Raw genomic sequence first — 12,682 nt, forward strand, 5'->3', positions numbered from 1 at the left:
CGGCCCTTGGCGGCGGGGGCGCGCGGGCTGGCGGGGGAGGCCGAGGCGCGGGCAGCTTCGAGGCGGCGGCTGGAAGCGGGCGGGCTGCACGGGCGGCTCGAGTGCGGGGACCCCCAGCCCCTCGCCCGCGTGGGTGCCGCCCCTGCCACCTGCTGCCAAGTCACCGGACTGGGGGTGCGGGGCGGGGGCGGTGCGGGGAGAGGAAAGCGCAGCGGGTGGCGCGGTGCCTCTGGCGACAGAGCAGATGGATCCGTAAGAGACCCGAGGTGACTTCGAGCTGGGCAGGGCACCCCCGGGAGTTGCCAGCGGCTCTCAGCGGGCGCCTCTAGGACCCCTTGTCACTGCGCGCAGCGCCTGCTCTGGGGAGGGGCTCGAAGCCTCGCCTTCTTAACGCGCTGCTGCGTCCCTCAGGGGCTCCAACTCGGACAGCTAGGCTGGAGATACTGCTGCACAAAGTTAGGCTGAGTTCGAAGGACACCAGAGAGGAAGCGCAAGGAGATGCCCTTCTCCGGAGCCGGGCAGAGCGCCAGAACTCCTAGACAGGAAACTTTCGCCATTGAAGCTAGAACCGGTCATGCGACTCGGCTAAGTGTGGGGAAACACTGGCTCTAGACTCCAGGTGAGCATCGCAGGGCCGAGGTGCACAATACCACCTTGGAGAGAGGGGGTGGCGTAGACTGGTGGCATTTTGGAGAGGCATCCATGTGGGGGGTTACATGTGAGATCTCCCAGTCAGGTCAACCAGGAGGTATCGCTCACCACCCCCAAGGTCATTTGCCCTTCTAAAGCACAGTAAGGCCAGGAATAGTTGGGACGGTAAAGAGAAACCAATAGACCACTTGTGGCCATGGTTACTGTTTGAGAAGTCAAAATTAAAATGCAGATTTCTGTGTCCCCAAGAGTCAAGTGCATGAAGCCTCTCTTTTCAGAAGAAAGGTCAAGTTGACCCGTTGTCCAGGCAAACTGAATTAAAATTCCCTCTCACTCTCAGCTGCAAGGTCAGTTGGCCACGACTTGAGTGGAAGCCATTTCTAAGTGTTTGTGAAACGATTTGCCTTCCCTATGGCTGCTGGATTATTTATACACACTGTCACCAAGTGAAATCTTCCCCCTTTGTCCAAGTAGGTCTCAGCTGACACCTTATTGCCATTCTCCCCACCCCCAAACCCACGAGCGATTTACTTAGTCCCTTGAGCCCTTATAGCATGTATTTGTATATTTCTTGAGAGCCCTTTACTCTTTTAGTTCATTGTTAAGGAGACAGATACTGACACCCCATTGTCTGGGTTCAAATCCTAGTTCCACTACTTCATAATCGTGTGGCCTGGTACAAATATCAGCTATAACTGGTACCTACATTATTGTTTTGTTGGGAGGATTTAAGAAACTCAATAGATGCAAAGGGCTTAGAGCCGTGACTGGCATGTAGCAATCACTGTATAAAGACAGGCAACCCTGATTCTTGAAGTTGAGAACAAAATATATTGACAAAGCAATTAGAAAAGTTCCTTGCACATAGTTGGTCTTCACTAAACATTTGTTTTTTCATTATTCAGCAAACATCTAGTAACTACTATGTACAAGGCACAATTATAGGCACTGGGATACCACAGTGAATACAACAAAGACCCTCAGTTATTGGCTGACTATCTAGAAGGCAGAGAGACTGACAATAAATCAAGGAATCAGAAGTGATCTGCTAGGGAGACCACTTTTATATAGGGGGTCCATGAGGGCTTTATGAAAGAGGCAACATTTAAGTGGAATCCTGATGAAAGTGAGGAGCCAGCCATGGGCATCTCAAGGGAGAAACAACTTCCAAGCAGAGAGAACAGCAAGAGCTAACATAAGAACAGCATGTTTGCAGGGCAGCCAGGAGGCTGACAGGGCTGAAGTACATTGAGAGAAGGAAAGGGTAACAGAAGAGAAAGTCAGAGAGGATGGGATCATGTGCAGTGTAAACATTTATTGAATTTTGTCTGCATACTTTTATAGCCAATGCATTCTTCCCACTTGCCAGCTTCCTCATAACAAGTCTTCTCACTGCCCATTCTATCAGATTCAATCATTCGATTCTGTTGCGTGCCACCTTCTCCCTCTTCTGCAGACTTCTCATAGCAAACTTCCAACTTACTGACCAACTACTTCTTTCTCTTTTTCTGTAGCTAGCACTCTTTCCAGAAACCACCCACAACTTTGAATCACTAATACTTGTCCAACTCCAAATTTTATCTTCTATATGATGACTTCTAAAGCTACCTGAGCATGCTGGTTTGGATTCTGCAGCCTGGGTTGGAATGCCAGTTCCAACTGTGAACAAGCTGTATGTTTGAGGACTAATAACCTCCCTCAGTTTTCTCACTCTAAAATGAAGAAAATAATAGTGTCAGCCGGGCAAGGTGGCTCACGCCTGTAATCCCAGCACTTTGGGAGGCTGAGGTGGGCAGATCACCTGAGGTCAGGAGTTCGAGACCAGCCTGGCCAACATGGTGAAACCCCAACTCTACTAACAATACAAAAATTAGCCAGGTGTGGTGGTGCATGCCTATAATCCCAGCTACTCAAGAGGCTGAGGCAGGAGAACTGCTTGAACCTGGGAGGCGGAGGTTGCAGTGAGCCGAGATCATGCCATTGCACTCCAGCCTGGGTAACAGAGCAAGACTCTGTCTCAAAAAAAAAAAAAAAAAAAGTAAGGGAAAAAATAGTGTCTACTTAACTATTGGGAAAGATTATATGAGGCAGCATATGTAAAGTGTTTAGGATGGCCCCTGGCACATAGAGTCAGTAAGAGCTACCATCGTAATAGTTATCACCATTATCATCATCATATTTTGTCATGATGAACTCAAGAAATGGCACCACTGTATTCTACAACAGGTCTAAGCAACCTTCCCTCACAGTGTGGGAAGTAATACACAACTCCTTTCTCATCTCCAAAATATGCAGAACATTTTGTTGGACCAAACTACCTTTCAAATCTTATCCAATGAATATCTGCCCATGTTGGCCCTACTAAACGTTTACCCCTTGACTAATTATAAAGAAGACAACCAAATCATGTAAAGTAGACACTGTGCTGAAGAAGTTTGTAATATATTAATATATATTGTATTAATTATATAATATAATCATTATATAATATTAATATATTAATATATTTCCAAAATATTTGTATGGGATTTTAGCTACTACAAATTCCAAGTCCAGATCTTTTTACTCAGATTCTTAGTCATTGCGAAATATCACAGAATAATTATCTTTTTACTGCCACATTTACCGCCATTTTTGATATTTGGGACCGAAAGTCCAGGATGTCTCTGTCTTGCTTGTACCATCTCCTTATTGGCTCTTTAAGTACTTCAAATAGTTATAGAGAAGAGCTTCATAGCCCACAGCATGCTCTGCCAGCTTCTTATTACTCCTCCGATGCTGTAGCAATCCTAGCCTGTCTTCCCAACCTCAAGACACGTGCACAAAGATTGCTACCTTCTCTGACTAACCCTAGATTACTCTCTGTATAGCATGGATGTGTATTTTTCCCTCAAGGAACCATATTCAAAATTGAGTGCAGAAATAGGACACTCACCATGTGCCAGCCATGAATCTCAGACTTTATGAACATTATTTCATTTAATCTTTACAAAGCACTGGGAGATAAGCACTGTTATTATCTCTATTTAACTAGTGAAGAAATTAAGCCTCAGAGAAGGGAACTGGTTTGCCAGTTTTATAATAGTAATCAGTATATCTGGGCTTTGAACCCAACAGTCTGACTCAAGAGCCCCCACATTTAATTACTACAGTGTACTGTCACCCTGGACTAGAATTTTGATGCTCTGGACTCTGACATTTCCTAGTTCTGTGTCCTCCAGAAAGTCACTGATCATTTCTAAGCTTCAGTTCCTCTTCTGTAAAAAGGGGAATTTCTGCTTCACAAGGTCATTGTCAGGATCAAGTCAGGGAATGAAAGTGAAAGCTATATATAAACCATGGAATGTTGTAGAAGCATCCAGGATTACTTTTATTATTTCCTGATTTTTTATTGCTTATTACCTTTATTGCTTTGTCTTTTCTGAAAGCCCCTTACATTTTGGCACAATTCTCCCTGGCTCACCAGAACTTAGGTAGTAACAGTAAAACTTCTATTATTTCATAATTGTTGAGCACTTACACTAGGCACCTATGCACTGTGTTAAAAACTCTATGTCATTGTATGAATTAGGTCTAAGAAAAATCATCATATATACTTATTCTTACCCTGATTTTAAAATGAGACTGAGACTCAGAGAGGTTAAGTAGCCCAAGGACAGCCAGCTGTGAAGGGGTGCAGCTGAGATTTGAACTCACATTCATCTAATTAAAACACTAGCGCTTTCAATTGCTTCTTGATGGTTCTTAAACTTTAACGTACATAAGAATCACCTAAACAGTTAAATTAAAAACTCCTCTGCTCCAGCCTGTGGATGGATTCACTGAGTTTGGTGGGGAGATCTTAGAATGTAATTTATTTTTTAATTAATAGACTTTTAGAGCACTTTTTGGTTTTCAAAAGAAAAAATGAGCATGCAGAGTTCCCATATACCTCTCTCCAGCAACCCCTCCCCGAGTTTTCCCTGTTGTTAACATCTGGTATTAGTGTGGTACATTTTTACAATTGAGCCAATGATACATTATTTTTAACTAAAGTCCATAGTTTAGATAGGAGGCCTAATCTTAGAGGAAGAGGCCTTAGAGGAGGAGGAAAAAAAAAAGAAATCACTCAGAAGAAAGGCCATGTGAGGACACAGCAGCCATCTGCAAGCGAGGAAGAGAGCCCTCAGTGTACACAGAACTCTACTGACACCTTGATCTTGGACTTCCAGCCTGCAGAACTGTGGGAAGGTAAACTTCTGTTGTTTAAACCACATAGCCTGTAGTATTTTGTTGTGGTAGCCCAAGCAGACTAATACATACCCTAAGATCATACTTTGAGAAATCACTACTCTACACTAGAGGCAAGAAAGTGTGGTCTGAAATCCACCAACATCTACATCACCTGTGAGTTTCTCAGGCATTCAGAATCTGGGGCCCTGCCTCAGACCTCCTTAATCACTATCATCATTTTAATAACATCCTCAGGTGGTTCCAGGTAAGCACATTAAAATGTGAGAAGGCTGGGAGTGGTAGCTCATGCCTGTAATCCCAGCACTTTGGGAGGCTGAGGCAGGAGGGCTGATTGAGCTCAGGAGTTTGAGACCGGTCTGGTCAACATAGTAAACCCCATCTCTACGAGTAATTCAAAAAAATTGGCCAGGCATAGTGGCTCACACCTGTGGGTGGTGGCGCCCAGCTACTCAAGAGTCTGAGAGAGGAGGATCACCTGAGCCCAGGAGGTCGAGGCTGCAGTGAGCTATGATGGCATCACTGCACTCCAGCCTGGGTAACAGAGTGAAAAACCCTGCCTTAAAAAAAAAAAGAAAAAAGAAAAAAAAAAAAGCGAGAAGTCCTGCTCGACAGCACACTGGGCACACAGCTTTGTGTTTGTTTACTTATATACCTTAGGCTCCCTCGGAGCCATACAGAGCTCACTGAGCAGAAGAAGAGGCTAGTGTTACAATCAGCTCACTGCACTTTACCCTAATGAGACAATCCAGCTTCATTTTTATGTCAGCCGTACTCACATGAATAGAATCACTTATTATCTCATTAGGTTTCAAGCAGCAAATATCCCTAACCTTGATCATGGGACTACACTTGCAAATTTATTTCTGATTTTTAATCTCTTGTATTATAATAATCAGGTAAAATAATCTTCTTTGAGATCCTAACATTAAAGGAAATATTAATATGCCATAAAGAAACAAAAATGAGGTAAACATTTTAGAGCTGCCAAGTTAATTCCAACCTTCCTGTGGGATTTTTATATTCAGTTCCTTATCTGATCTTTACAACTCTGAAAAGTTGACAGCTCAAATTTTATAATCCCCATTTTGCAGAAGAAGAAACTGAAGCCCATGGAGATTAAGAGACTTATTTTCACAAGGCACGTGGGATGCAGCCAGGTCACAAACCTTCATCATCTGACATCTTTCAGCACTTGCTTCTGTAAGGTTTGCCAAGTTTATAAAAGCTGGAATACTGCCAAATGAAGTGTAAGTCTCTAAGCATCAAAAGTCAGGTTTGCCTTGCAACTTTGTCTTGCAGGATAAGTCCATATTACAGATGTAAAGTTATTATTTCACTTCATTGCAATGACCCTTGACTTGTGGACTTCTGGAAATCCACTGGCTACATTCTGTATGTAGCAGGAGAGGTGATTAGAGGATTCACTTCAGGATGGAGATTTAGTTTAACCAGATAGTTCTGCAAAAACTTAAATATCATTAATGAGGTTAATGCTGAAAAGGTTTTACCTAAATTCCATATCTCTAGGTTCTATACTTGAATGTGTTATAATTGGTAGATAGGTTCATTAAATTCCAAATCACTTTATACCTTTTATCCTTGTATTTTCTTTAATTGCTCATTTGCCTGTATGAAGACTAAAAAGTCAATCCTTGAAAAGTAAGAATTTGCTGGTTTGTCTGCTGACAGTTTGAATAAAACCATTCAAAAGAGATGTTGTTAGGACTAAATGAATCCATTTCTAGAATATTCTTTTTTGTTGTTGTTTTTTGAGACAGAGATTTGCTCTTGTTGCCCAGGCTGGAGTGCGATGGTGCGATCTCTGCTCACTGCAACCTCCACCTCCCAGGTTCAAGCGATTCTCCTGCCTCAGCCTCCCAAGTAGCTGGGATTACAGGTGCCCGCTACCACGACTGGCTAATTTTTTGTGTTTTTAGTAGAGACAGGGTTTCTCCATCTTGGCCAGGCTGGTCTCGAACTCCTGACCTCAGGTGTTCGAGGAACCCACCTCGGCCTTCCAAAGTGCTGGGATTATAGGCGTGAGCCACTGCACCTGGCCTAGAATATTCTTTTTAACCAAAAGTTGGACATAGCTGAAAACTATTCTAAATGACTATTTTCTTCCAATATTCCAATATCTAATTCAAAGACATCAAGTCTTTGGAAAGGAAAAAAGAAATAGGAGAAATACGTATTTCTGATGTGTGCGTAGCTCAAAGCACTATATTATATTGTTGATAAGGAAGTTAATTATCTCGTTATATTTAAGATTTATTCATTAAATTGGTACTTTGGGTAATTAATGTTTAATTTGTTTTGTTTTAAAATTCATTAGTAAAATTAAAATCCTTTATACAAATTAGAGGTATTATAGGAAGACTGAGAACCTATTTCTTCAGAGTAAGGTAAAAAAACAAAAATGCCACAGTCTGGGCCTAGAAAATTCAAAACTTGGTCTAACAGTCTGTCAGACTTGAATAGTGAAACTGCCGCATATACACATCAAAATCGATGAAGAACTTGACACTCAAATTCAGGTGTTAGTTAACAGCCCTCCAACAAATGAAGAAAATAATGGAAAAGGAAGACTGAGACCCTGTAAGTCTCAATGCCATTAGATTTTTTAAAGTCCAGAGTCTTCTAGATAGGTGATATGATAAAATGGTATCAAAGAGAGAAAACCTAACTATGTTGGAAGAGTGAATGCTTACAGAACAAGCACATTTGGATTTTGGGAGAGTTAGGGAACATGCAATGAAAGATACACCCCTAATCATGGAAGCAGACTCAGTTTTAAGGACACAATCACAATCAATTCGCTGCACTTCAGTGAAACAACCTTGTTTCACTTTTGTGTCAGTTCTACTCACATGGATAGAACTGTTTATTATCTCATTGGGTTTCAAGCTGTCAATAGGAACTCAGGGATGGTGGTGGTGAGGGGAGTGGGGATAAAGAAATAAGATCATAGACTACTGGATAACGAGGTCGTCTGATATGAGAAGTCATTTATATTTTATTTCCTTTGTTGGTTTTTGACAATGACCTAAGAATCTTGAATCATTCATAACACATGTCAAGCCAGGCACTGTGTAGGGAAGATGTTAACAGGGGAAAAGAAAGAGTCCCTTCCTTCAAGGAGCCAGCATTCTAGTGGTAGATTTGCACAAGGAAATAAGCAACTTTAGTAAGAAAAATGAATGCTTATATAGCACTCTCTATGTATTTTGTATGTGTTAACTTATCCAATATTCATGATCCATGAGTCATATGTTAGTTTTTGCTATATAAGAAACCTCCCCCAAACATAATGGCTTAGCATAATTATTGGTTTAGCTCACAATTCTGTGGTCTGCCAATGTAGGCTGTGCTCGTCTGGGCTCACTCATGCATCTGTGGCCAGCTGGCAGAGATATGGTCATCTTACATGTCATGCAAGTGGTTGGAGTAATAGGTACAACTGGACCATGTCTCTGTCACCATCCAGATGACTAGCCCGTACTTCTTCATTTGATGGTAGCTGCAGAGTTCCCAAGAGCAGCAAGAGGGAGTAGGTGCCATTGTACAGCATTTTCCAAGCCTCTGCCTGGGACACATTTGTTACTGTCCCATTGGCCAAAGCAAGTGACAAGGCCAGCCCAGATTCAAGGAAGGAAGAAAGAGTTTAACTTTGATGGGGGAAATTACAATGGCATATTGGAAAGGGATATGCTATAGTTTGAGTGTTTGTGTACCCCCAAATTCATATGTTGAAATCCCAACCCCTAAGGTAATGGTGTTTGAAGGGGGTCTTTTGTGAGTTTACGTGGTAATGAGGGCTCTGCCTTCATAAATGGGATTATCGCCCTTATAAAAAAGGACCAGAGGACTAGCTCATTCCTTCTACCATGTAAGGATACAGTGAGAAGGAACCAACTATGAGCTGGAAATCTGATCTTCACCAGACACTGGATCTGCTGGCACCTTGATCTTGGACTTTTCAATCTCCAGAACTGTGAGAATTAAATTTCTGTTATTTCTAACCTACTCAATGTGTGGTATTTTGTTATAACAGCCAGAAAAATCTAAGGCAAGATAGATACAGAGAAGGGAACAATTTGTGATCATTTTCTCTATCTACTCCAGGAACTATTAATATCGCCATGAGGCACAGAGAGGTTAAAGAACTTAAAGCTTAAGTTAAAGCTTTTTGAGCTACAAAGTGACAAAGCCAAGATTCAAACAAGGCAGTCTTCCTTCATCACCAAGAAGCTACCCACTATACTATATTGCAAATGCCACAAAGGGCTGATTCCTGTGCTGTGGGAACACAAAGAAAAGCCTCCAATTCAATCTTGGGTATTAGGGAAGCTTTCATAGATGAACCTAATGTCAATTCCAAATCCTAATGGACAAGCATGTATCAACCACTTGAGAAGGAAGAAAGAAGAGGAACATTGTCTTAAAACAGACCACATATGCAAAGTACCAGAGATTGAGAAAGTTTATGGTGCAGAGAGCTGCAAGTAGTTCCCTGGGCTGGAGAGCAAGTTCTGTGGCAGGAGAGGTGCGCTGTGGCCACACTATGGCAGTCTTAAAACCAAGCTTTGGACTTAAGTTTTAATCAGAGACATCAGCAGACCACTGAAAAATTTCAGTCCAAGGAATAATAGGTTTAGATAGTGACTTTAGATTCATCACTCCGGCAGTCATGAAAAGAATGGAATCAGGCAACATGGCAAACAGGTGGAGTCATTTCCAAGGGTCATCCAGTGACTAAACAATAAAGTCTGATGGCCTGAACTAAGGTAGAGGCAATGGGGATTTAAAAAATGACACACTAGAAAGATAATTAGAAGGCAAGACTTGATGACTGGTAAATGTGATGAAGGAGTCAGAATGATGATGCCCGAGTTCTGGCTGAGATGCTGCTTGGATGATGGTACCTTTCCTGAACCATGGAGGTCACAAATAAAGGCATTTCAGAGAAGGAGATGACATCTTCTCATTTGCATATGAAAATGAATTATTCAACTGTGAGATGGGAATTACCCTGGAGTTCCAGAGAGAGACCGGGTTGAAGAAATAGATCCAAATGTCATCAGTTGATATGGTTTGAATTTGTGTCCTCACTCAAATCTCAGGTAAAATTGGAGGAGGGGCCTGGTGGGAGGTGATTGGATCATGGGGCCAGAATCCCCCTTGCTATTCTCGTGATAGTGAGTGAGTTCTCACAAGATCTGATGGTTTAAAAGTGTATTGCACTTCCTGTTTCACTCTCTCTCTCCTGCCACCATGTGAAGAAGGCGCTTGTTCCCCTTCACCCTTCCGCCATGATTGTAAGTTTCCTAAGGCTTCCCAGCCATGCTTCCTATACAGCCTGTGGAACTGTGAGTCAATTAAACCTCTTTTCTTCATATATTAGCCAATCTCAGGTAGTCCTTTATAGCAGTGTGAGAACGGAGTAATACACTGGTATACAGAAAAGAGTGGCCAGGGAAAGTGTATGTCCATAATATATTGCATTTAATAGGCATTTTTCTGTACCTTGAACAATTTCAAAACACTTTACACTATTTAGTTTAATTTTCACAACAAGTCTATGAGGTAATACTGTCATTATACTCATTTTACAAATGAGAAAATTAAGGCACACAGTTATGAAGGTGCACAGTGGTAGAGCCAGCATTCAAACCTGGGTAATCTGGCTCTAGACCTTATGCTGCTAAACATGAAGTTATACCGCTCCTCTGTACAGAATGAGGAAGGATTCTACTGCAGAATACTGCACAATACAAATACTAACCTTGGCTTACCATGGTGAATGAGGTACAAAAATCCAACCTTCAAAAAATGTCAGTTGGTAAGAAATGTAGGGTTGTATCATTGTGAGGTGGCTAGGAAAAAATACACACTCATTCATTATGCACAATCACAAAAAAACACAAAATCGTGAAAATTACATTAACAGATAACACACTAAACTGAAAAAGTCCCAAATAACCCCAAGGCAGAGGGCAGAAGCCCTTTTTAATTCCATCCCACTAAACCTATTGCTTCTCCATAGAAGATAATTATGTTAGTCTTCCCCACTGAAGAACTGGGATGGGGCACAGGATTGGAGCCAATTTTTAAATGAATTTTATCAGAATTCTGGCTATCCCTGTGCCATGAAATCAAGCAAAGAGAATTTTCCAAGGAGGCAGAGGCTTAGTTACAAGAGGTAACAAGATGTCAAGGACACCAAAACCTGAAATAACTTATTGATAGTATTTAGGAATAAGGAGATCAGGCCGGGCGCAGTGGCTCATGCCTGTAATCCCAGCACTTTGGAGGCCAAGGCAGGTAGATCACGAGGTCAGGAGATCGAGACCATCCTGGCTAACACGGTGAAACCCCGTCTCTATTAAAAATACAAAAAATGACCCGGGTGTGGTGGTGAGCGCCTGTAGTCCCAGCTACTCGGGAGGTTGAGGCAGAAGAGTGGCGTGAACCCGGGAGGCAGAGCTTGCCGTGAGCCGAAATTGCGCCACTGCACTCCAGCCTGGGTGACAGAGCGAGACTCCATCTCAAAAAAAAAAAAAAAAAAAAAAGATCATTAGTCACCTTCCTACAAGGATTAGCAAGAAATTCCTTGTTCATATATTTAAGATTGTGCTCTGAAAGTTAACATTGTTTTATTTTCCAGGCTATCATTGTGTATAATTGGTATTTCCAGATAATAGTAAGAGCTACCGTTTTTTGAGCACCTATCATATGCCAAGTTCTGTAATTGGCACTTCTTATTATGTCTGACAACTACCTACAATGTAGCAGATTTCTTTTCCGTTTGACAAGTGAAGATATCCAGGCTTAGAGCAGTTATCTGAGATCACAAGTCTGATCATTGACAAAACTAACATGCTGCTTCAAAACTCACCAGGTTCACAGGCTTTGTTTTTTTGTTTTTTGTTTTGTTTTGTTTATTCATTACACTCTGCAGTCCCCCTAGTGTTCCTATGACAAAAGAAGGAATGTCATCAATCGTATCTGCTGATTCAAGGATCTCATTTTAATCAATTTTTCCAGTGTGGGCTGCCTTCACAATTTTGTCTGGTGTTTCTAAAGCATAGACATTCAAACATTCTCTGGCTTTGCTTGTGGAGATGTTTGAATAAGTAATAAAAAGGTCAAAAGCTGAAGACAGGATAAGGAGGAAGGAAGGATACTGATGTCTTACTCCTTTCGTTGGAGAAGGCGGTGGCTGGAAAAGGGAGGACAGTGCTTCTTGCCAGTCGCTTTCCTACTGAGGCACAGTTACTGAAACCAGCATTTTATGATGGGGCCAGTTCAACTGTCCAAATCCAGTCTCCCATCTAAAACTACTTGGAGGGGACGTTCATTTACACAGCTAAATCAGGGACTGAGAAGACCTTCCAGAGGGGAGTTCTGAAGTGGATGTCAGCAAATGGAGTCTGGAGCTTTTGCTAACTACGAGATACCTTTTATCTGACCTCAGTACCTTTTTATCCAGTTCCTGTGCTTACCAGCTAGGGCATTTTGATGGCACTTGAACAGTGGAAGATCTATAGCGAACAGGAGATAACCCCTAATATGGAGCATTCCTTCTTGCATAATGGAGCTTTTTATACTGTGTAGACATTGCAAAGCCATGTTTGAAAAGAAATAATAGTCTTATTGCTCATATTGAGAGATGAGATTAAAAACTAGTATTTGCTGAACACTTAAGTGGCAGGTACTTTTAAAATATATATATTACATGTATTATGTATTACCTCATTGAATACTTATTTGAGGAAGATGCTACCAAATTCTCATT

At 41.8% G+C, this 12,682-nt stretch overlaps 1 long non-coding RNA gene across 3 annotated transcripts; it reads left to right on the top strand.

The window, feature by feature from the left end:
• The first annotated feature begins 24 nt into the window (after positions 1 to 24).
• Positions 25 to 10,282, top strand: LOC103890386 (uncharacterized). 3 transcript variants are annotated; one of them, XR_654724.4, is made up of 4 exons: positions 25 to 619; positions 4,687 to 4,881; positions 5,976 to 6,131; positions 9,010 to 10,282. It is a non-coding gene; the product is annotated as an uncharacterized LOC103890386 (long non-coding RNA). The 3 variants fall into 3 exon arrangements; XR_008524994.2 differs by having other exon boundaries at positions 34 to 619; positions 4,694 to 4,881; XR_008524993.2 differs by having other exon boundaries at positions 34 to 619; positions 4,699 to 4,881.
• Positions 10,283 to 12,682: the final 2,400 nt, after the last annotated feature.

The sequence above is a fragment of the Pongo abelii genome, chromosome 3, assembly GCF_028885655.2.
Source record: "Pongo abelii isolate AG06213 chromosome 3, NHGRI_mPonAbe1-v2.0_pri, whole genome shotgun sequence".
Taxonomy (NCBI): domain Eukaryota; kingdom Metazoa; phylum Chordata; class Mammalia; order Primates; family Hominidae; genus Pongo; species Pongo abelii.